Source organism: Desmodus rotundus, chromosome X (genome assembly GCF_022682495.2).
Source record: "Desmodus rotundus isolate HL8 chromosome X, HLdesRot8A.1, whole genome shotgun sequence".
NCBI classification, from domain to species: Eukaryota; Metazoa; Chordata; class Mammalia; order Chiroptera; family Phyllostomidae; genus Desmodus; species Desmodus rotundus.
Window position 1 is genome coordinate 5190350 of NC_071400.1, and position 22825 is coordinate 5213174.

Below are 22825 nucleotides of genomic sequence, written 5' to 3' on the forward strand. Positions count from 1 at the left end.
TGGTTGTGTGAGGAGGCAGTGCGTCTACGTACACCTCCATCTTGGCTGGAAGTCAATAAATATATTTATAATCTTGGCATAATAGAGAACTTTCTAGCAAGACACAAAATGCAGAACAGATAAATTTAATAATCAATACATTTGACCATATTATATTATTTAGAAATCTCCTCTGATTTTGCTTGGGGCAATGGGCACAGGATGCAGTGTGCAGATAATGTTTTATTTAGTTGTATATATGAGACCTGTATGGTTCTGTGAAGCAATGTAACCCAAATAACCTCAAAGAAGGAAAAAACAAAGAAATTTCCTCTGTGTGGTCAAAAAATCTAAAAACAAAGTTAAAAATACAAATGATGAACTAGGGACACTATTTGCTAATATCCACATTAGAAAAAGGCATACTCTTTATACTCTACAAAGAAATAAGTCAATAAAAAAATCAATCATTTCAACAACAAAAAAATAGATGAAAAGTTTGAACAGAGGGTTCATCCAACAATATTTACTGTGCATCTACCCTGTGTGCCAGAAACTAGTCTAGATACTGGAGATAAAACAGTAACCAAAACAAAGTATCTGGTTTTATAGTTTCACTAGGAAGCTATATCCTAGTGAAAAGAGAGAGATAAATAGGTGAATTCATAATATAGAGGTTGGTGATAAGTGCAATTAATAAAAATAAAGTAGGAAAGGATGAGAAGTGCTAGTGGAGGAGGTGTGTTTCAATTTTAAGTAATGGTCAAAAAATACATAGACTAGAAAAAAAGTATTTGACTAAATATCTGAAGAAAGTGAGGTAATGAACCATGTGGATATCTGGGGGAGGAGCCTAGCCCTGATGTGGGAGCATGTCTGTTGTGTTTGAGGAAAAGGAAGAAAACCAGGTAGCTGGAGAGGAGTGACTAGGAGCTACAGTAACAGGAGATAACGTCAGAAAATTAAAGGGTTGGGGGAAGCAGATAGTGTAGTACGTTTGGCTTTTTCTCTGAGTAAAATGGGATGTCACTGGTAGGCATGTCCTCCTAGGAGAATATGTTGGCAGGAAGGATCACTATCTTGGTAGCCCTTGAGTGTCTATGAAGTCACAGACACCAACTATAACCTATTTCACCACTTCCTAGCATGCTTCATTACCTCTCTTCCAGTGCTAACTGGACTCTGCCTCCCAGGAGCAGTCAGTCTACCTTTGCTCCCATGACACAGAACTCCCTACCTGGTGAGACTGGAAACAGTCCTCTTGGCATGCAGGGAGGCACAAGCAGATGGCTGCAATCTGATAGCAGGTAGCAGGTTCCAGAGAAGTGAGCTGATGAAAGGAAAGGATGACTGTCATACTCATTAAGTAAGGGGACTTTATGAGGGAAAAAGGCACTAATCTCAATCATGGCTGGTGTTCAATGACTGAGTACAGATGAAGATAACTCTTTGGGCTGCGGAGCTGTCAATAGGGGGGAAAGAGAAATCAGAGATAGCCATTGCAGAGGCTGGAGTCTTCCCATGAAACTCCTGCTTTATGGGGAATCAAGCAGGATCAGAACGAAGAAACATTTGGGATCTGGGCACAAGTGTCACTTTGAAGCTGTTGGCATATTATTTGCATCTTATCTATGCTAATTCACTTAGTAAGTCTCAGGACTGGTGGTGATTCCTTGGTCTGAGAGATGTAAAGAACTAAGACCACCGTTTGGCAGAGTTAAAATGAGCTTTCATCACTGTTGCTATTGCTTTTGTTGTTAGAGTTTTAAGTAATCAGTAAGAGAAATCATATAACCTTATAGATTTCAAGTTTGGTAAGGTCTTTTGTTTGTTTGTTTGCTTTTGGAGGGGTTGGTAGTGAAACTCTTTTTTCAAAATAATTAAGACAAAGATCTCCAATATATACATGAAAATATGAGTGGTATTTTATTATCACAAACTGATTATGTAAGTTCAAATTCATGTTTACTTGTAAAATCAATCACTGTTTCAATGGAAAAAAGAGAACATATAATAATTTGATTATGTGTGTGTTTTATTAAATTTATTGGGGTGACATTGGTCAATGAGTATATGGGTTTCATGTATATATTTTTATGGTACATCATCTGTATATTGCATTGTATATCCACCATCCAAAGTCAAATCATCTTCCAGCACCATAAATATATGACCCTCTTTTAGTCTTTACTACTCCCACCTCCCATCCTAGTGGTAACCACCATACTGTTGTTTGTGTGTATGAGTGTTTATTTTTCTTTTGTGTTCATTTGTTACTGTCAGGTTTATATTCCACATATGAATGAAATCATATAATTCTTTTTGTCTGACTTACTTCACTTAGTGTGATCTTCTCAAGGTCCATCCATATTGCAAATGACAGTAATTCATCTTTTCTTATGGCTGACTGGTATTCCATTGTATAGATGTACCGCATCTTCTTTATCCAATCATCTGTAAAAGGACACTTCAGTTGTCTCCATGTCTTGGCCACCGTGAATAATGCTGCAACAAACATAGGAGTGCATATACCTTTGAGAATAAATGTTTTCAAACCTTTTTGGCAGATACTCAGGAGAGGGGTTGCTGGGTTATATGGAAACTCTATTCTTAGTTTTTTTTGAAATCTTCACACTGTTTTCCATAGTGGCTGTACTAGTCTACATTCCCACCAGCAGTGAATGAGGATTCCTTTTTATCTAGAACCCCTCCAACCTTGTTATTACTTGTCTTGTTGATAATAGCCATTCTAACAGGTGTGAGGTGGTATCTCATTGTAGTTTCGATTTGCATTTCCTTAATAGCTAGTGAAGTTGACATTTTTTCATATATATATTGGCCATTTTTATGTCTTCTTGGGAGATGTGTCTTTTCAGGTCCTCTGCCCATTTTTTTTGTTTGTTTATGTGGTGTTGAGTTGTATGAGTTTCTTATATATGTTGTATATTAACCCTTTGTCAGAGCTGTTGTTTTCAAATATCTCCTCCCATTTGGTTGGTTGCTTTTATGTTTTGTTGGCAGTTTCTTTTGCTGTCCCATTCATTTGATATAGTTCCATTAACTTATTTTTACCTTTATTTTCCTTGCCTTTTGGGTCAAATTTATAAAATCTTCTGTAACACAAAGGAACATAAGTTTAGTACCTATGTTTTCTTTTATGTCATTTCTTGTTTCAGGTCTCATGTTAGGCCTTTGATTCATTTTTGAGTCAATTTTTATATATCATGACAAACTGTACTCTAGTTTCAATCTTCTGCATGTGGCTTTCCAATTTTACCTTCCACATTTATTGAAGAGGCTTTCTTTTCTCCATTGTATGTTTTTGGCTCCTTTGTCAAAAATTATTTGTCCATGTACATGTGGGTTTATTTCTGGGCTCTCAATTCTGTTCCATTGGTCTTTGTGTCTGTTTTTTCTGCCAACATCACACTCTTTTGATTATTGTTGCCTTGCACTAAATTTGAAATCAGGCAGTATGATATCTCCAGCTTCATTCTTTTCTTTTTCTCCTCAGGATTGCTTCAGCTATTTGGGGTCTTTTGTGGTTTCATACAAATCTTATGGTTTTTTAATTCTATTCCTTTAAAAAATGTAATTGGAATTTTATTTTATATTATTTTATTTTTAAAATATATTTTATTGATTATGCTATTACATTTGTCCCAATTTTCCCCCTTTGCCCCCCTCAACACTGTACCCCCTTTGAAATAAAGAACAAACTGACAGTAACCAGAGGGGATGGGGGAGAGAGATAATGGGGGAAAATAGGGTCAGGTCCATCAAGGAACATGTATAAAGGACACATGGACAAACCAAAGATGGTAGGTTCGAGTTCAGGAGGTGGGGATGGGTGGGGTGGGGGCATGATGGGGTGAAAATGGAGACAACTGTACTTGAACAACAATATAAATAAATAAATAAATAAATAAATAAATAAATAAAGTGCTAAGACCTTACCTCTGTATTTAATACTGTAAAATGCCTGCACATCCAGCACCCCGATGTTCTTTACCCTGTTCTAACTTTTCCATTTTCTACATAATTTCTCATATTCAAGTATATGATATCATTTACTTATTGTCTTTCCTCTCCAATTGCATGTGAGTTCCAGAAAGGCAGATATGTGGGTCTATTTTGTTCTTTTCTGTGTCCTAAGCCTCTAGAAAAGTGTTTGGCACTTAGTAGGTGCTCAATAAATATTTTAGTTGAATGAAGATTCTCTCTGTCTGGGTTGTCTCCTAGAACTTTTCTCCTAGCTTGTATTCTTTTCTCCCCTGCTCAATGTATGTCCATTCCCTGCCACTTACTTGGAATTTTGGACACATAGTCTTCAGTTACACTGACAGGCCTTAAACTTCTTGTGGTATTTTGGGATTTAGTTAATGTGACCTTCGTGTATGGCTTGGATACAGGGTTGTCAATAGTTAAAATGGACAGTTTATAAAGACTATTGTGGCTTTCCTGCCTGAAACCAAAAGAGCTCCTTTCCTTTCTTTTTTTTTAAGATTTTATTTATTTATTTTTAGAGAGAGGGGAAGGGGAGAGACAATAATGTGTGGTTGACTCACATGCGCCCCCTACTGGGGACCTGACCCCACAACCCAGGCATGTGCCCTGACTGGGAATCAATTCCCTTCCTTTCTTTAATAGGCATCAGAGGTGGACTTGAGTAATCAAATTGGAGGAGTAATTGGTTTCCCTCATCAGAAGGAGACATACCCCCCAAAAGTAGCCATTAAAGATAAAATTTACAGTGAAATTATTTTATTAAATCTGTATACCCCAAGGGTAAGCCATGAAAGAAAGAAACCAAAGGCTCCTCTGCAAGATGATGGAGACCTATTAATTTCAAAAGCAAGGCAGCCCCATGCTTTTCATTCCTCAATATGGGTTTAGGCAATAGGTCTGAGGAAGCAAATTTTGTACCTGTCTTTTGGAGATGTGCTTACTTTATGGGAGACAAGTAAAGGAACAAGGAGACCCACATCTCTCACTCCTGGGAAAATAAAAAGAAAACTTGAATTGGCAGATCTAAACTCACCTTCTTCCTCCATGAAAAGTTGGCATTGGTGGAAAGAAATACAAATCTGAAGTGATGATCTGGAGAAACAAAGGCGAAAGAGGAGTGACTGAGATTAAGACAGATCACTTGACTGATTATCCAGGTCAATAAATGGGAAGAAGGGTGAAATTCCATGAATCTCTTTATTAATGCAGGGGTAAAATTGGCATTGGGTTAGTAGATGATAGTGTTAAAGCATGTGGGAGAATGTTTTTTGGTGTCTTTCTTAAGTGTAGTTAGTGGGAGAAATCCTACCTGACATTAGAAGGCAAATGGCTCAGTGCTGTTCTTAGAATTTCAAAAGCCCTGGAAATATGCACTGAGCCTAACTGCAGGACCACTGTGCCAGAGCAAAAAATTGCTAAAATAACTCTGGTGTCCCTTATGATTTTATCCTTTGGCCAGAGGCCCATCCTTACCTTCATCACACACAGCTGAAAGGACCCATAGCCTTTGAGTCCCTAAGCAACAAATGAACATTGGCTCAGTTTGACTTGGCTCAAAGAGTAAGAGGTCAAGGAAGAGAGATATACATCCACACTCCCCAGTTAAAGCCTAACTATGGGCACACTCAACTGCTGACTGCTCTATAGCAGTTGTGGATCTATTTGCATTGAAGTCCTCTCTCTCCATCCTCAGTTGTTCTATGATTAGGATTCTCTCTCCTTTAATAAACAAAAACAAAAACTCCCATCAACTTCCTGTAATATCTGCTTCCAAAAAATTCCTCTGGCTTTTGTCCTCTTTCCAGCAGTCTCTGCTCCATGACTAGTATCCTTCTTGAATCAGGAGGCTACTTGAAAGAATTGCTCTGGGATATACTTAGGGTGAATGTTTGGGCATGTGGGCATAGGTAACTGGCAAGTCATTGTGGGAGTAACTTTTGGAAGATCCATGAAAAAAGGGCCTAGCAGTTTTCCCACTGGAGGCATGCTTATAGATGTAAAACTCAGGCTTTATTTAAGATTTATGACCAATTGTTAGTTACAAGTTAGAACCAGTCCTTAACCATGATTGCTTTTAAATGACTTCAGGGAGGAAACTAAGCCTGAATTGATAACTGACTAATATAGGAGCCCTTAAATGAGGAAAAAGAGTGGATTGGGGTGTGGTGAGGGCAGGAAACAAACCACTGCTTAACTAAATGTTCCGATAAATAGAGAGATTTCTGAGCACAGTCTCCCAACATTCTTGTTTTTGAATCATGAACACTGACACAACCTTGTTTACTCCTTCTGAAACCCTTATGAGTGACTGTTATTATTTTTTTTTCTGTACACAGAAAAACTAAGCCTCAGAGAAGTTAATTGACTTGCTGAAGGTTGTATAACTATTAATTGACCTATGACTGAAAGCCAGACTTTTGATTTCAAATCCAGTTGTTATTTTTATCTCTAAATCAGCTGTATCACTGTGTCCTCTAAGACATGTTTGTTATACAAGAAATAGAAAAATTAGAATATAAGAAAATGCTCTTCAAAATGAATTTATTAAAACCATAGTGTAATCATGGACCCATAATAATGGCTACTCTCTACTGACTTTCTATATTCTAGACCAGGGGTGTCAAACTCATTTTCACCAGGGGCCACATCAGCCTCGCAGTTGCCTTCAAAGAGCCGAATGTAATTTTAGGACTGTATAAATGTAACTACTCCTTAACTATTAAGGAGTTGAAATTATACTTGGCCCTTTAGAGGCAACCACGAGGCCGATGTAGCCCCCAGTGAAAATGAGTTTGACACCCCTGGTCTAGACCTTTTATATTCCTTATTTTGAATACACCCATTTTTACAGAGAAGGAATTGGTGGTTCATAAAGGTTAACATACTGTATATGTATGTGTATATGCATATGTATGTAATAAATGTATATATTCATTTATTTATTTCTATTATATATTGTATGTCTCCCTGGAGTAAGTTAATAGAATTTAATCCCCTTAAAGACAAGGATCCCCAATGTCTAAAATGATCCCCAGCTTATGGTAAGTGCTGTAAAAAATCTTTCTACATGAGTGCTGACATCAGTCAGGATTCTCCAGAGAAATAGAACCAATAGGATATGTATGTTTTAAGGAGTTGGCTCACAGGGTTGTGGGGGCTGGCAAGTCCAAAATTGGTAGGACAGGCTGGAAAGCTGGAAACTCAGGCAGAATTGATGCTGTCATTTTGACACAAAATTGGTTCTTTTTCAGGGAACCACATTTGTTGCTATTAAGGCCTTCAAATGATTGGGTGAGCCCACCCACATTATCGAAGGCAACCTTCTTTACATAAAGTCAACTGATTGTAGAGGTTAGCTATATCTACAAAGTACCTTCACCAGCAATAGCTAGATTAGTGTTTAGTTAAAAGACTGTACTATTGCATAGCCAAGCTGATGTATAAAACTGACTATCAGAGTGGTCAAATTCATACAATTAATTTAAGAAAGTGGTATTGCTGGGACTTATTTCCAGGTCCCTGTGATTCTAAAGCCTATTATATTTTCTTTATACCATAAGAATGTCTAATCTGGAAGACATTTTACTAATTATCTAGTCCAATCCTATAAGAGTAGATATAAAGATATCAAGGATGAGCAGAAAGAATGAGGGTAAGTTACACAAAATTACTCAAATTAAATCTCAGATTCCTAGACCTGTGTTCATTGTTTGATGATTAGGATTTGCAGGACTTATTCTGAATACGCAGCAACATCCTCACAGACACGTCCCCTAAAGCAAGGGACATAAAAGAAGGAATAAACAAATGGGACCCCATCAAAATAAAAAGCTTCTGCATGGCTAAAGAAAACAGCACTAAAATGAAAAGAGAACCAATAGTATGGGAAAACATATTTGCCAATAATACCTCAGACAAGGGCCTGATCTCCAAAATATGTAAAGAACTCATTTTTAATTTTTTGAAGAAACTCCATACTGTTTGACACAGTGGCTGCACCAGACTGCGTTCCCACCAACAATGCATGAGGGCTCTCTTTTCTCCTCATCCTCACCAGTACTTTTTGATTGTTAGGTTATTGATGGTAGCAATTCTGGCAGCTGTGAGGTGATATCTCACTGCGGTTTTAACTTGCATCTCTCTGATGATTAGTGATGTTGAGCATCTTTTCATATGACTCTGGGCCCTCTGTATGTCCTCTTTGGAAAAGTGTCTCTTCAGGTCCCTTGCCCATTTTGAAAATGGATTGTTTGTCTTCCTGGTATTGAGTTGTGTAAGTTCTTTATGCATTTTGGATTTTAACCCTTTATCAGATTTGTCATTGACAAATAGGTTCTTTGTACAGTGGGTTGCCTCCTCATTTTGTTTTCAATTTCTTTTTCCCATGTCTTATAAAAGTTTATCATAGATACTTAATGCCACTGAATTTTGTATTTTAAAATGGTTAATATGGACTTCCAGCCAAGTTGGAGGCATAGTTAGATACACTTTGCCTCCTTGCACAAACAAAAGAAGGACAACAACAAACTAAAACAAAAAATACCCAGAACTGCCAGAAAAGTGAACTGTATGGAACTCTGATAACCAAGGAGTTAAAGAAAAAACATTCATTCAGACTGGTAGGAGCGGTGAAGATGTCCAGCTGGGGCAGAGAGGTCATCCCACAAGGCGGTGGTTGGAGGACCAGGTGGGCAAGGTGGCAGTTGGTGGACTGGGTGGTCCCACATTTGCATGTGGAGTGAGACAGACCGCACAATCCAGGGTTCCAGTGCAGGAAAAGAAAGCCTCAAAATCTCTGGCTGTAAAATCCTGTGGAAGTTGCAGTGGTGGGAGAAACTCCCAGCCTCAAAGGAGAGTTTGTTAGAGAGACCCACAGGGTCCTAGAATGTACATAAAACCACCCACCCAGGTATCAGCACCAAAAGGGTCCAATTTGCTTGTGGGTAGTGGGGGAAGTGACTGAAAGCTGGTGGTGAGCCTAACAAGTGGCATTGTTCCTTCTAGGATCCCTCTTCCACATACAGAGCCACAACACAGCTACCTGGGTTGCCCCGCCCTGGTGAATACCTAAGGCTCTGCCCCTTACAATGTAACAGGGGCCACTGAGACAAACAAATATGGCCCAAATGACAGAACAGATCAAAGCTCCAAGAATAGAACTAAGCAATGAAAAGATAGCCAATCTGTCAGATGCACAGTTCAAAACACTGGTAATCAGGATGCTCACAGAAATGGTTGAGTATGGTTGCAACATAGAGGAAGAAGTGAAGGCTATGCAAAGTGAAATAAAAGAAAATGTATAGGGAGCCAACAGTGAAAGGAAGGAAACTGGGACTCAAATCAATGATTTGGAGCAGAAGGAAGAAATAAACATTTAACCAGAACAGAATGAAGAAACAAGAATTCAAAAACAAAACAAAAAAAAAATGGGGAGAGCCTGAAGTTGAATCTGGGACAACTTCAAACATTCCAACATCTGAATCAAAAGGGTGCCAGAAGGAGGAGAGGAAGAGCAAGAAATTGAAAGCTTATTTGAAGAAGTAATGAAGGAAAACTTCCCCAATCTGGCAAAGGAAATAGACTTCCAGGAAGTCCAGGAAGCCCAGAGAGTCCCAAAGAATTTGGACCCAAGGAAGCACACACCAAGGCACATCATAATTACATTACCCAAGATGAAAGATCAGGAGAGAATCTTAACAGCAGCAAGAGAAAAGGAGACAGTTACCTACAAAGGAATGCCTATGAGACCTTCAGCTGATTTCTCCGAAGAAACCTTGCAGGCAAGAAGGGGCTGGAAAGAAGTATTTGAAGTCATGAAAGGCAAGGACCTACATCCAAGATTACTCTATCCAGCAAAGCTATCATTTAGAATGAAAGGGCAGATAAAGTGCTTCCCAGATAGCATCAAGTTAAAGGAGTTCATCATCACTAAACCATTATTATATGAAATATTAAAGGGACTTATTCAAGAAATAGAAGATCAAAAATATGAACAGTAAATTGACAAGAAACCTACAACTATCAACAGCTGAACCTAAAAAGCAAAAACCAAAACTAAGCAAACAACTAGAACAGGAACAGAGTCACAGAAATGGAGATCACATGGAGGGTTATCAATGGGGAGGGGTAGTGGGGACAAGGGGGAATAGGTACAGGGAATAAAAAGCATAAATGGTAGGTACAAAATATACAGGGGGAGTTAAGAATAGTATAGGAAATGGAGAAGCAGAAGAACTTATAGGTACAACCTATGGACATGAACTAAGGGAAGGGGGGATACTAGAGGGTGGGAGGGTACAGGGCAGAGGAGGATAAAGGGTAGAAAAAATTTGGGCTACCTGTAATGGCATAATGAATAAACTATACTTTAAAAAATGCAAAGGTGAAAACCTTAAGGACTGTCTTTGTCAAATTAGAAGCTTAATCTAGAACTGAGAGTTTTATTTCCTTTTCCTAAAGATTAGAAAAGCCAGGCCCTGAGAAAGTGTGAGGCAGATTGCATAAATAGGAGGGGACAAAGGTTTAAAGTGAAGTAAGAAAGCTTAGGAGACATGAATGTAGTCTGGTGGGGAGGATAGATAAATGAAGAGAAAATATTGCTTCCCAGTATTGCACCCACTTAGTTTCTCAGTCTCAGAGGTTGATCTTCACCATGTCAAAGAGCTCATTAATTTTATCAGTTCTTTTCAAATTTTTTATTTGTTTGTTTCATGGACTACTCGACTATCCAGATAATACAAAAGCTCCAACTTCTTTTTTGTCTGAAATTTCTGTGTTGCCATCATATAAAACCAGAGACTCCATAAGTTTCCAGCTAGAAGGGATCAGAAGAAGCCAGAGAGATTCCCTTTGGTGAGGGAAGGTTTGGTGTTAGATATAATTTTGCTCAGCAGTCAGTGTCTGGCACAGAATAAGTGCTCTATAATTATTTGTTGAATAAATCAAAGTATTACTTGTTTTTGCAGAAGTAATTACTTGCCAAAAGAGTACCATTTTTTTTCAACTGATTTGGCTGTTATTACATTTACAGCCACCAAACTTACCCCCCTAGGAGCCAGTGACAAAAGGCCAACAGATTGGCAAAGGACAGACAGATGCATTTACAAGTAATGAGGAAACACAGGTATTAAAGGCTCTCTGAAAACCAAGAAATAAGTGCCTATTCCTTAGTCATCACTCTGTCTTTTTGTGCACTTAGCATGAGTCTGGCATTTCATAAAACAAATTCCTGACAGCATTTTCCATGAGTCTGCTTTCGCAGAGATGTGCAAATTAATTTATTAAAAATGCAGCCATTGATTCACAGGCCTGAAGAATAAAGGACTGTAAGAGCCTTTAGCTTCATCCCCTTTATTTTGATGAGCAAGGACACTGTGTCCCAGAGAGAAGAGGGTAATTGTTCAAGATCAGAGTCAGAGACTAAGCTGAAACTTGAACTTAGGGCTTCCAGGACCAGTATAGTTTCTTTTCTCTTCATTACCCATTGATATGCAAACCACTAATGTGGGGAGTATCTAACCCACATCCATGTATAAAGGCACAATTAGAGACCTTGAGTTTGCTATTAATTTACTAACCAGGTTTGTTAATTTAGCATATGCAACTGCTATCCTGACGATATCCTATAAAAACAGAACTCTCCATCATTTTTAAGAGTTCTGTATCTGCACTGTCCAATATAATACTCACTAGCCACATATGGCTTTTTTGGCCACATGAAATGTCTAATAGAACTTTAAATGAATTCCATATCTGCACTGTCTAATACAGTAGTCATTAGCCACATGTGGCTTCTGAGCACTTGACTATGGCTAGTGTGAATGAGGAACTAAATTTTAAATTGTATTTGATTTCAATTCATTCAAATGTAAATAGCCATGTGTGGATAATGCCTACCATATTGGGAAGCACAACTATAAAATGGGAACAAGGGTCCCTGCCTTGCTTTCCTTCCATGACTAATAAAGATGGAGAGGGCAGAATTCTACCAGTCTAAAATAGTGGAACAAGCTTCAGGCTCAGACAGACTTGACTTCAAAACTTGACTATACTACTCACTAGTTGTCTGCCCTTAAGTAAGTCCCTTTATAATTTGAAAACTTAAGTGTCTTTATCTGTAAATTTTACAGAGTAGGGCCTAACTTCACAGGGTTTCGAGGTTGTACCACATGAGATTGTCCAGACCAGGGCCTAACATGGCAATATGCTCAGGGTCTATGGATTGTGATTTTTTTCCTCTTCTGTTATCAAAGCCTTCAATGATCCAGCTGCAAAGGCAGCCTTGAAAAGGAAACACTCCCCAGGGAACAAAAGGACACATGGTAACAGGTGGAGTAGGGATTAAGAATTAGAAGTGGAGACCCCGCCAGCAAAGCAAGATTCCAAGCAGGTCTGCACTAGAGAAAGGCCTTGCAGCAAAGGAAAGCCGAGGTTTGAGACAAGTAAAGGACCTGGAGTTAGAAGTACAGAGACCTGAGTTATGGACTCCACTTTGAGCTTCAGTGTCTTCATCATTAAAATAGGATGGAACTATATGGTAGTGGTGGAAGGTAGTCATGAAAATATAAAATCTTTAAAGTTCCTCTGGCTTTCCAACTAACCCAGTCTGTGGCACCCAAGACTTAACACTCAGCCTTACCGTCAGGACCCAGAGCAGGCCTAGCCCATTTTCCTATGAACAGACCCTCCTCCCTAATCATCTTAGGACTTAGTTGTTTAGTACTCATAAAGCCATTCCCCCATTTTATTCTCATTCAAATGTTCCTCACTCTTTCAGGTTCACCTTAAAAACACCTCCTTCATGAATCCTTGTTTGATCCACTAGGCAAAATTATTATTCTCTATATTTTTCCTGACAGCCTGTTTTTCTTTAAAGAAGACAATGGGACATGGAAGGTGTACAGAACTTAGAGTTAGACCAGGACTTTAGGTAAGTTGCTTCACCTTCCAGGGTCTCAGTGTTTCCCTAATAGTAAAACAAGAGTGGTAGCATCTATTTTCCAGGGCTATTGTGACAATTAAATTAGAGAAAAATGTATCAGTGCTTTGTAATCTGTGAAGGACAATACACATAGGAGAAATTAACAGATAAACTTTTATTCTACTTTGCTTATACCTCTAGGGAGCAATTACTTGTCTGCCATGTTTAAGACTCAGATATTGACCTGTCTGTTTCCCTTCTCAGATTTTGACCTCCTGAAAGTTCCAGAATGTATCTTAGTTATGTCAGTATCTTTAGCCCCTAGGGTAGTGCCTGGTTCAGAGCAGACACAAAGTCAGCCTGCAACAATACATTTAACCCATATAGAGCTGAACCCTCAGAAGCAATAATACTATTTTCTCTTATTTATTTAATTTATTTATATTTTCATTATGTTTTTTTCCATTACCATTTATTCCTCCTATACCCCCTTCTCTCTGCAATCACCGCAGTGTTGTCCATGTCCATGAGTCCTTTTCCCTTTTTGCTTGATCCCTCTACCCACTGACCCCTGCCCAGTACTGTCAGCCTGCTCTCCATGAGTTTCTCTTTATGTTGCTTGTTAGTTCATTTTGTTCATTAGATTCCACATATGATTGAAATCAAATGATGTTGGGAAAATTGGACAGATACGGGCAGAAAAATGAAACTAGACCACATTCTTACACCACACACAACAATAAACTCAAAATGGATTAAAGACTTAAATGTTAGACCTAAAACCATAAAAATCCTAGAAGAAAACATAGGCAGTAAAATCTTGGACATTGCTCATAGCAATATTTTATCTGATATATCTCCTCAGGCAAGGGAAACAAAAGAAAAACTAAACAAATGGGACTACATCAAACTAAAAAGTTTTTGCACAGCAAAGGAAACCATCAACAAAATTTTAAAAAACTACTGAATTAGAGAACATATTCGCTGATACATCTGATAAGGGGTTAATGTCCAAAATTTATAAAGAACTTATAAAACTTAACACTGAACAAAACAATCCAATTTTTTAAAAAAGGACAATAACACTATTTTCATTTTATAATTCAGTCCTAGAAAAAAAATTTGTTCTTGCACAGAAACTACTAATGCTGCTAACTTTGTCTTGGTTGCCAGGAAGCTCAAGATACAACAATCAATTATATTGATATTTGCCACAACGGTCTGGCTCATCCTCTCCTTGGCTTTTATTTTCTTATACTATTCTTGACCCACCATGGATTGCAAGTATTTTTGTTTGTAAGGAGTAGCAAATACTTTGTGGAACTGCACAGTGATTTTGTACATGGGCTCTAGGGTCAGACATACCAGGATTTAAATCCTCTACTATTTCCTGTCTCGATTGTTTTGACCAAATTACTGCACTACTTTGAGCCTCATTTTTCTTATAAAAGTAGGATAATAATGTGTACCTCAAAGTGATACTGTATAATTTAATGGGGCAATGCACAGATCCTGGCGTGCCATAAGCAATGAGTAATCAATCAATTGATATATACATGTAAGACTTTTCTTCTTGTCTTTTCTCCAAGAGTTAGGTAAAAGTGAACGTACACATCCATAATTACATTTTACTTTTTTGCTGCTTCCTACTTTTGGAACTAGAGCCAAGGCCAGTGGCCACCCAACACCTCAAGAAGGCGGTGCAACAAATTAGATAACATGTCTCCTTCAGGGCATTGAAGCACGGGTAGCCAACTAAAGCCCTTGGACCAAAACTTGTAAACTAAGAATGATTATTCAATGTTTTAAGAAGAATGATAAGAATAAATCACCCATTGCCTGTAAAGTCTAAAATATTTTCTATTTGACCCTTTATAGAAAAATATTGCTAACCACTGACCTAGAGAAAGAGTCATGGACACCTTTGCTCAAGGCAGAGAAAAGCACAATGTAGTACTAGAATGAGGATCTGAAGTTAAATGCCGTGAATTCTTGTCCTGCAGCCCAGAGACATTGTGAGGGGCAACTGCGATAATATATCTGGCACTTAATGTAGGTGTAGCTTTCTTTCCCCCCTTACTTGTTTATGGAAATGGATAAATTTTTATAAATATGGGGTTTCTATTTCAGGGAATGCTTAATTTTGCTCACTCTTCTTCAGTCCTTTCTCTTCAATTGGGCTACTCTGTGCTATGATATCTTCTGCCAGTGGAACACCTCATTAGGCACCCAGTAAGAACTCAGTGTATACTTCCTTATTGCTTTGACTTGAAGTGCAGAAATGCCAGAAACATCTCCAGAGAGAGGTCCCCTTTTTGTTTTGGTGCCTCTTTCCTAGGTTATATACATGAAACTATAGAGTAGCTTGAATATCCTAAAAACAATTATCATTTCTGGCTTCAGTTAGATATTATCCTTACTTTATCTCTAATCCTGAGACAATTTTGTAACACAAGCAATATGCTCACCCTCCCCCACATTCAGATAACAACACTGAGGCTCTAGGATGTTTACATCACAGAGTAATAGAGTCAAGTCCAATCCTGTCTATTCCCAATTTTTTCTTTATATTGTCCCTTAGTAAGTGGTTAAGAAAGCCTTCTTGGAGAAATAAGGTTAGGGGAGGAGAAACAGTAGACCCATCATTCTATGACTTTCATTCCCAGGGTTTTTTGAACTGAGAAATTTGAGGATATCAGGTCAAAGAGAGAGTAGCCTTCTGAAAATAGGGATAACTTTTTTTTCCCCCCATGGAGGTGGCTGAAGAGGAGGACTGATGGATCCTCAGAATCATGTCAATAAAGAATACAAACTCCTTCTATATTATTTGAACAATAATTTCTGCCTTGCAATCTTCAAAAAGCTGTGTTGAACCTTAAAATTAGATTAAAAATGTGAAAGGAAATTGTAAACTCTAAAGGGCTGTATTAATGTGAGGATCTTATTCTTATATTCAGAAGAAGGACCTTGCTTTAGATGCACAATCGATCTGTGCTAGAGTCATGCCTGATTCAATCTATCTTCCTGTCCCTGAGCCTAACTCTTTTGCCAATGTTTTGGCAAACTCTATAACTAATGGCTTTCTGGCAGGGGTGTCCAACCTTTTGGCATCTCTGGGCCACACTGGAAGGAGAAAAGTTGTCTTGGGCCACACATTAAATACACAAACACTAACAAAAACTGATGAGCAAAAAAAAAAAAAAAGGTTTTCAGTAAATTTGTGATTTTGTGATGGGTAACATTCATAGCCATCCTGGGCTGCATACAGGCCACGGGTTGGACACGCTTGCTAGGGTGTTAGGTGAGAGAAGAAAGAAGGTGAAGGTGGCCTGTGCAGGTAGCGTAAGCATCTCACCCTTTTTCCAAGGGAAGACCATCAACCCAGCAGGCAGATTCCTGTGTCCTGCTCACTCTCTTAGTGTGGAATTCTTATGTCTGGCTTCCATCATGGATGTAGGAAGCAGGAATGCTGAGGAGACTGAAGAGGAAGAACAGAAGCCATTTCAGCCAGAGAAGGAAGCTTCCAGACCATAATTGATAATCTGTGGCTACCATTCAGGTCAGCTTGACAAACATTCCCTGAATTTCCTCTGGTCAGCCTGCCTATAGGTCATATGCCAAAGTTGACTGTGAGTTGGCCCTGTCCTCTGTCTTTCACCCAAGTCTTGTGGGCATAACTTTTTAGTTCAGCTGCAGCTTGAAAATTGCAGAAGTATCTAAGTGCAGCAGAGGCAGGGTGATGAAACAGGGGACAGAGAAACCTACAGGCACATCTCTCCCATACCCAGGGCTTATGCTGACCAAGACCCATACAGTTTGAGGGAACTGTACTGATCATCAGGTCTGGAAACCACAGAAGTAATAATACTAATGGTTGTGCGAGTCACTAGACCAAGTATTTCTCACATATTAACTTTTTAATCCATCCATGAAGTCTATGCAAAAGGTATATTATTATGCTAATTTTCCAAATAAGGAAACTAAGACATAGGTTGTCCTCAGAAAACTGAAAGGGAACTAAGTCATCTTGATTCTATAAACATTGAGCACCTACTATGTACTAAACTCTATTCTAGTGCCAGAAATACAGTGAACCATGGAAATATATAATCTGCTCACTCTATGGGAAAGTAAAAAAGTAAACAGTGAGATAAGCAGTCATCAGTTATATATACAGTTATACATACAGTTATATATACAGTACCTATTATATGCCAGACCCTATGCTAAGTGCTGATGTTAGATGATAAACGAAGCAGATAGTGTTATAGCACAGAGTGGCAAGTGCCATGGCAGAAGTAACCATAAAGGCTCTCAGCCTGGGGAGTGGTGGAGGAGGTCACAGAAGACTTCCTGGAGAAAGTGATCCTTTGGGAAGTTGCTACCACCCAGGTTATTTGCAAGAGACTCTTTCCAACTAAAGAGATAGATCTCTTACCCTCCATTTCTCTGGCCCCAGGAAGCTCACAATTTATTTTCTTAGGGTTAGGTCAAGCTTGAGGGGCTTTCTGCCCACATGCAGGTCAGGGCATTCAGCCCCAGAAGCCTCCCTCTCAATTCCCCTCTCTGTAGCATTAGGTGCAATCTGTCTATCTGCTTTGCCTTAAAAATATCCTCCAATATGCCTAAATAAAAAGGAAAGACTGGTATCTCACTGCAACAACTGGCTCATTGTCTCCATGGGGAGTACCTTCAGACAGCTCGTGCCCGGAAGTTTTGTCTGCAGTGTTTTTCTATCCTTTCATTATATTCATATTTATTACAAGGGCATAAGCAATGTCTGAGAGTCTGTCTGCTTAGCACAGCAGTAAGGTTTATTTTATATTCAAGACAAAATTTGTTGTGTTTTTTTACAAAATACTCTAATCTTCAGCAAGAATGTGTGTCTAAGTACGAGATATATATACATGGGTATGTAGGGAAGAGGGGGCTTTTATACAACAGTATATGCGGTAAACTCTGTGTGTGTGTGTGTGTGTGTGTGTGTGTGTGTGTGTGTGTGAACATGGGCTGGCAGAGCAGGACTCTGATGTCCAAGATCTCATCCATAACCACTACACTCTTCTGGATTAAAACCAAGCCACCATTTAATGTTGAGTGAAAATAGAGCATTTTATAGAAAATGTCAAAAATGTAGAGTTTAGAATTCATATCAAATACATTGGTACCCACTCACATTTCTTGAGCAAGGTGGTATGTAGAAAGTGATGCTTTAGAAGATGGATTTCTAGAAATGAGGCAGAACCTCTGGACAAATCATCTGTTTGTTTACTGTCCTGATTCTTGCAATCCAACCAAAACAACAGGAAGTAAGTTGGGTTTTCCTGAGATCCAGGATCTTTCTTGAGGTCATAGTAGCCAGTTTTAGGGAAATGCTGATATGGGAGGAGGACACAGCGTTTGACTTCTAGGAATATCCCAGATGAACTTGCTGCAATTATCTGGAAGCTGACTGTTAAGTCACTTGACCTTTAGAAGCTTCCAGAGATTCTTACCTTATTTCCCTACTTTATTTAAGTATCTTTAGGTCTCACTGTAGCTCAGCTTATTAGATGTACTCATTATTTAATGCTTATTGTTTAACTAAATGTTTCTCTTTAGTTCTCTATGCTAATCTCTCCCCCCATAATATGCACACAAAATTCAAGGCTAAAAGACATCAAAGGAGGTATGGAAGGGCAGAGCCAAACTTATTTAAACAAATATACACATATGTAGGAGTTTTTTATGGATATATTATGTATATGATTTTATAAATATCATCTCATTTCACCCTCATATGGAATAAAAGCAACTCCTTTTGTTTCTTTAACATTTAAAAGATCATGGAATTTACCATAGTTCAATAATCATTGGACAATGATTAATAGACTCAACTACATGAAAATAAAAATCTTCTGGGTTGAAAAAGTTGTCTAATAATGACACTAATCTTTATCTGTTGTGTGAGTTGCAAATATGTTCATATTTTATTGTATTTTGACTTATTTTCCTGTCTTTTGTCAGAGAAAATATTTGCATAATCTTAGAGTGGAGGAGATCTTCTTAAAAAAGACAGAAAACTCCAATGCTATAAAGGAAAAGAGGCATGTTTGACTGCATTGAAGAGAAAAAGTTAAGGCTTTTAGTATCTCTCTCTCCAGGCATAAGAAATGCTTAGGCGGGGGAGCATGTTGAAGAAAGGCAAAAACCAAGCAAAGAAAAAGAAGTATAAGATTAGCATTCAAGTAGGTACAGCAAGGGCAGTTTGACCTGCAGCTGGGGGTTTTAGCTAGAACTAGCAAGGAATGGAAGAAGGTGTGTCTGGGGAACAGTAGTGATAAATGCTGACTTATTGTTTAAATGAGAGTAAAGGGCTGGGAGAACAACCTTAGACACAGAAATCCAAGTCTTTGTCTAATAGAATGATGGGAGAATGGTGGGGGAAATCCAGACACTCTGATGGTCCTGAGGCCACACCCTTCCAGCATAATAACCTCTAAGGGTCTCTGAGAGTTTCCTCTAATTGTGGTCAGGAGCTTTACAACCCTAACTGCCTCCTGGAATCCATCAAAGCTTTCTACCCTCACTCCCCATCTCAGGCTTCTTGGCCAGACGCTCTTGATCCAGGTAATTTTATGATTGCTTTGGCAGTAGAATGAACAGAAGCTTTTGGACCATTATAATAATGTTGCAAAATGAGTGCTCACTGGCTGTGTGACTGTGGGCAAGTCATTTTCATTCTCTGAGTTTCGGTTTCCTCATTTGAAAAAAAAAGGTTAATACTGCCTTCAAAGGTATTTCAAGGGATTAAGAAATCAGATGACTGATGTTTGTGAAAGGGCTTCAGGGAGTGTAGAGGCCAATAAAAATATAGGTGATTACTATGATCTAGGTTATGCAGATAAATAACCTGAAGTAAGAGAGGCATGCCAAGCACTAACTTTCCCCTACCCTTGCCATCTGCAAACCATTTTGAGTGGGTGAGGAGAGACTATGTGTATGTAATTGGATGAAGCTTCAGGATCTTCTCTGAAAGAAAATAGCCCACCTGCTACTAGCATTACCATGGCCCTCCATCCATGCAACTTATGGGGATGTCACAGTCTGATGAGATATCAGTAAGATGATATGTAGTATTTACTCAGTATCATTAGACAAGTATTAACTCAGGTCAGAAAGCCAGGCAGAAATTGTATCATGTTATTATTGCTAATGCGGAGGAGGAGACTGACCCCTGGAGCTCCAGAAGGTCCAGAGAGATAACTCTCCGGGGAGTCTGAGTTCTGAGGATAGATGAACAGCCAAGCCAATGTGGAACAAAACCACATAAACACACACTTAAAACTGGCTGAGAGTATGGGAGTGAGTGGCCTGGATGGGAGTAAAGCAAAATGATTATTAATCCTCACCTCTGTATGTACTCTGGAACCAGACTTACTGGGTAGGAATCCTGGCTCTGCTATTTTAATGTCTGTAAGACATTAGACAAGTTACTTAATCACTGTGTGCACCAGTACTACTACTTATCTTACAGAATTCTTTTGGGTATTACATAAATTAATATTTGTAAAATGCTTAGAATAGTTGCTAGTGTATAGTAAGTGTTATATAAATGGCATTTCAAAATAATAATTAAAACCAAATAATTTTATTAGTAGGGCATTTAACATTTTTTCCCTTAATCAGGCCCCTATCTATCTCTCCAGCCTCATTTCTTACTGTTTCCTTTTAAAAATTACATCCTCCAATAATGAAATAGGTGCAAAGGTATCAGGTGATTGTATGTCTCTGTGCCCTAGCTTTGGCCTGGAATATCCCTCCTATCATGTTCATTAAGAAAATCTGTCTTCAACAAACAACCCAATTAAAAAATGGGCAAAGGACTTGAACAGACACTTCTCCAAGGAAGACATACAGAGGGCCAAAAGACATAGGAAAAGATGCTCAGCATCACTAGCCATCAGAGAGATGCAAATTAAAACCACAATGAGGTACAATCTCACACCGCTCAGAGTGGCCAACATAAACAAATCCACAAACAAATGTTGGAGAGGATGTGGAGAAAAGGGAACCCTAGTGCACTGTTGGTGGGAATGCAGACTGGTGAGGCCACTGTGGAAAACAGTATGGAATTTCCTCAGAAAACTAAAAATGGAACTGCCCTTTGACCCAGCAATTCCGCTGCTGGGATTATACCCTAAAAACCCTGAAACACCAATCCCAAAGAACCTATGCACCCCAATGTTCATAGCAGCACAATTTACAATAGCCAAGTACTGGAAGCAACCTAAGTGCCCATCAACAAACGAGTGGATCCAAAAACAATGGTATATTTACACAAGGGAATTCTATGCAGCAGAGAGAAAGAAGGAGCTTATACCCTTTGCAACAGCATGGATGGAAGTGGAGAGCATTATGCTAAGTGAAATAAGCCAGGAGGTGAGGGACAAATACCATATGATCTCACCTTTAACTGAAACATAATCAACAGAAGAAAAAAATCAAACAAAATATAACCAGAGACATTGAAGTTAAGAATAATCTAACAATAGACAGGGGGGAGTGGGGAGGGGACAGTGAGGAGAGGGGATTACAGGAACTACTATGCAGGGCACATGGACAAATTCAAGGGGGATGGTGGAGGTGGGGGAGGGAGATGGGTTCAGCTGGGGTGGGGTGGAGGGATGGGGAGAAAAGGAATACAACTGTAATTGAATAACAATAAAAATTAAAAGAAAAAAAGAACGAAAATCTGTCTTCTGACTCCTTGCAGTCAAGATGGCAGAGGAGATAATGCTCTGTGCTCATCTACTCCAATAATCACATCAAGACTACAAGTAAATTACAGAACAACCATCATTGATAATCATTTGAAGACTGTATGAACAGTAGTCCTATAACTAAGGATATATGAATAGATGAAGCCATGTCAAGACTCCGGTAGCTCACCAGTGTGGTGAATGAAGAGAAGGGAAGCACCATTCTGGAATTCTCTGAAATGGGAGCCATAGGTATTCTGGTAAAACAAGTATAAATTGAATGATAAGATGTTCTCCCTTTTGGCAGACATTTTCTCTATCTTCAACACCATCCAATTTCTCATCTTTGACTCGACTAGGTTAAGTTTATGATATGAGGACAAGTTCAACATCCACATGGAAACAAAGCCTGGGATAGTTTCTTGGGTTATGGTCAACAAGAATATCAGCATTGGCCTATCCACCATCACCATCATGCTCAGCTTCCTGCTCCTTTGTTGCATCTTCATATACAACTACATGGGGTCACTGTGCTAGTCTATGTGGATCATTGCCTCTGAACTCACCATGTTCTTATGGTCCTGCTCATCAATAAGACCATCAAAGAGAAGTTCAAGGAGTTGAATTACCTGCACTTGATCTTACAATTCCCTCATTCTCCATCACTTCTTCTGTCTGCCCTTTATCATCAAGTATACACAAACCCTTTATAAGCATTCCAAGACTTTCAGCAAGATAGGCCACCATGAGCACTCCTCCACCAGTACACTTGATTTGTGACTGCCTGTCAGGCTGGAAACATGGTACTGCAAGTTAAACTGAATTATGCAAGGAAGAAGAGAGAGAGGAGGACAGCGCTCCCCAGCAAAGGAGCCCCCTTTTCCTGCCTACCTGCTGTTAATTCTGCTTGCCTTTTTGGTTCTCAAGTTTTATGCATTTAAGAGTGATTCTTGGAGGGGAAAGGATTATATTGATCAATTATTATACATGTGTGTGTTTGTGACTTCTTTTAGCATTGAATTATATACTACCTTCATGTTAAAAAAATTTCTTTTCTCTTTTCAAAAGTCATCTCAGGCATCACCTCCTCCAGAAAGCCTTTCCTAACTATTGTCACCTTGTTTTCCACTCCCTTGACCTAGGCACTCATTTTTACAATCAGTGGAGCTTATACACA

The 22825-nt window shown here is 38.8% G+C and overlaps 1 pseudogene; it reads left to right on the forward strand.

The window, feature by feature from the left end:
* The window catches only part of LOC112300038 (putative transmembrane protein 217B), a 30942-nt pseudogene extending 8353 nt beyond the window's left edge, over positions 1 to 22589 (forward strand).
* The last annotated feature ends 236 nt before the right edge of the window (positions 22590 to 22825 follow it).